Source organism: Dermacentor albipictus, chromosome 1 (genome assembly GCF_038994185.2).
Source record: "Dermacentor albipictus isolate Rhodes 1998 colony chromosome 1, USDA_Dalb.pri_finalv2, whole genome shotgun sequence".
Classification (NCBI taxonomy): domain Eukaryota; kingdom Metazoa; phylum Arthropoda; class Arachnida; order Ixodida; family Ixodidae; genus Dermacentor; species Dermacentor albipictus.
The window spans coordinates 422,158,588-422,161,589 of NC_091821.1; the positions used below are offsets into that span (position 1 = coordinate 422,158,588).

Genomic DNA, 3,002 nt, shown 5'->3' on the forward strand with positions numbered 1-3,002 from the left:
TAGAGGAAGAGTCGCGTGAAAATCTTGAAGCCTACTTATAGAAAGAGGGCTCATAAGGAGAACACAAGTGGTAAACTTGTCACGCGATAGGCAAGCGGTAATATCTAGTGAAGAGCGGATAACGCGTGGCGAGTGCCCATTCTGACGAGACGAGGCTGCCACTGCGAGCTACCGTGAACCAAACAATACCTTATAAGCATGGAAGAAGGGGAAAAAAACTTGGAAGGTCCGGCAACCACGTAAGGCTTAATTCCCAAGAGTTAATGCGTGGGTGGACCACGAAGGGGGGGAGATGTCGGAAGAGGTTGGTTTGGCAAGTTTGGCTGCCTAACATCATGCTCCTTACTCGTATTCTTATTTTGTTCCCTTATTGCCGTTATTCAAATTTCACTTTGCCGGCACTCTCTTTTGTTAGAAGTAGAGGAAGCTTGGAGCAGAAATCTTGGCACCGCTCCGCTTTGTGGAAGATTTCGTGCTGTCAGGATGGCCGAGCGGTCCAAGGCGCTGCGTTCAGGTCGCAGTCCGGTCTTCCGGGCGTGGGTTCGAATCCCACTTCTGACAAATATTCTTTTCGCCTGTTACTTCTTTTTTTCTTTTTTGTACGGTGCCAACTTGCTTGCGTCGATTTACTAGAAAAAGGAAATGCCGTTCACTGCACGATGTTCCACAGTAAGAATTCGTTTGTTTGTCAGCAAGCAAGTGTCAGTCGTTTTGTCGACTATCGACTTCAAAAGCGTGACCGTCTATTGTCAAGGTTGAAGTTAGTCTTCCAGATGTTGAAGTTCTATTCGTTTCATGTTTATGTTCCTTTTAAAAATTACGCTGAGAGACGGTTTACTTTTCAACGAGACCAACTGTCTGCATTTGTAATAATTTATTACTTCGGTGGACGGCAATTCTTTGTTGAGTGAAATAAAGTGTTGTAAGAAATTTTAACCAAAAACATTTTTATGCTTACTATCGCTGAACTTGTTCTGTTATAGTTGTTGTTGTCGTTGTTGTTGTGGCGTCAAACATGTATTGTTTCTAAATAGTTGCTCATACCCACTACGGGGCATTGGCCAAGAGACAGGCCATTTCAAGTATGTTTATTAATATTATAAACAAAACTAAATTTGCATAGCATAGCGTGGATTAAAGAAATATAGTTTAGCTATTATAAGAATACTAGAATATTGAGATATACATGTTATGTGGAATGTACAAGCGCGCTTTCACTTATTGCGATGGAAACTGTATGAACGCCCCAAGCAAATTTCTACCGTCGCCGTTGTCGTCGCTGCTCGCCGTACGCTGTATGCGCGAGTGAAAGCGTGCGAGGGTGTGCCGACGATCTCGGCTCAATCTCGCGCACGCAGAGAAGGGAAGCGGGGAGCAAGCGCGCCGCCTTCCGCCGCGCGAGGCGCGGTCATCGAGTGAGAGGTGTTGCTTGCACGCTTGTGGCCGCGTGACACAATACTTGTTAACTTAGTTCGCATACCTATGTTTAAAAGTTGATACGGCCGATAAAACTACTATCCATACTTCGTATAGCTGTCCACTAATTTGGTATCGCAATTGATGGCTCGCCTTTCTGGTGAAACTGCGATGATTGATTGATTGATTGATTGATTGATTGATTGATTGATTGATTGATTGATTGATTGATTGAAGTCCTGTTTGGACAACATGAAACGCCTGGACGCTGAATACTTCAGCGCACATAGGTCAGATGGTGCGCAACTGGTACCAACATTGAAGGGACGTGCACTAAGCAGGAAAATTGTGCAAGAAATAGCGATCTGATTATGAAGCAGACCGTAGTGGGGGAACGCTCCGCATTCATTTTTACCACTTGGGGATAATCCAACGTGCCCCCGAAGGACGGGACAGGGGCGTTTTTCGCGTCCGTCGAAATGCGGCCGCCGCGTCTGCGATTGGAGCCCGCGAGGTCCGTCCTTATATCAGCGCGATACCTCAGCCGCTATACAAGCCACCATTGTGGGTCAAAAACGAACTCTTCAGTAAACACTCTATCAGTCTAAGCTGATTCAGATTTTGTCTTAAGTGTCGCTGTAATGCAGAAACGTTTCACGGCTATGTGTTACACACTCAGCCCCTCTGAAACCTTCTAAAAAAACACAACGTCATTGCTGGCGCTCATCTCGATCGCGGGTGCCCCGACAATTGCCAAGATCAGAAGCTCCATAAAAGTGTGATTGCGTAATGTGAGTCCTCTGCTTACCTACGTTTATTCCAACGTCGAACAGGTAGACTTTTTTTCCTTTTCTTTTCTTTGTTTTTTCTTTTCTTCATATCCCCATGTATGTAGCATGCCCGCGCACTTTGCAACACGGTCAGAATAGGCAGTCGTATGTAGCCAGCACGTGCGAGTTTGGACAATTGTAACTGATTAGCGCCATTGTCAGCTCTTTATGCAACTCGTTTCTGGCATACGCATATTGTTTCGCGTTTCTCTCACGCGGCGATTGCTGTCTCCGACGGCATCGTTTCGCTGAGTAATCATCCATCGCTAGACGGCGTAAGTACTGTCACATACAGCCTGTTAAATTGTCAGGAAATAATTAGTTATTAACTAACTTACAACAAAAATTTTGGAGGAGAAATGAATGAGAAATAGCACATGAAGAGCTCGCCAGGAAAACTGCCCCGAAGCAAGTAGAAGTTCCTCCACGGCTGTGCAAGCACTCCGCCATAGTGTCCAAGAGAGGAGGTGTCCAGACAATTAATGTTCGTAATGTAAAATTTTATACCAAGTTCTCTAAACGTGCTTTCAAAGTGTTTTTTTTTTTCTTACAAATGAAAAACGGCTATATACAGCTTAAAGAACAAAATGATCAATCGCCTCATCACCTCCAAAGATTTCCCGGCAAAACCATTCCCCGTTCTCCTCCACAACCACTCGATGCGATGTCGCTGCAGCTGTTTAGCTCGGATGCTACCCACAAGTTTAATTAATTTGGCGCAGAAATCTCGACTATTGTTATTCTGCCCCCTACGTA

The 3,002-nt window shown here is 44.9% G+C and overlaps 1 non-coding gene across 1 annotated transcript; it reads left to right on the top strand.

Annotated features, from left to right (window-relative positions):
• Positions 1–477: 477 nt before the first annotated feature.
• Positions 478–561, top strand: TRNAL-CAG (transfer RNA leucine (anticodon CAG)). The gene has a single exon. It is a non-coding gene; the product is annotated as a tRNA-Leu (tRNA).
• The last annotated feature ends 2,441 nt before the right edge of the window (positions 562–3,002 follow it).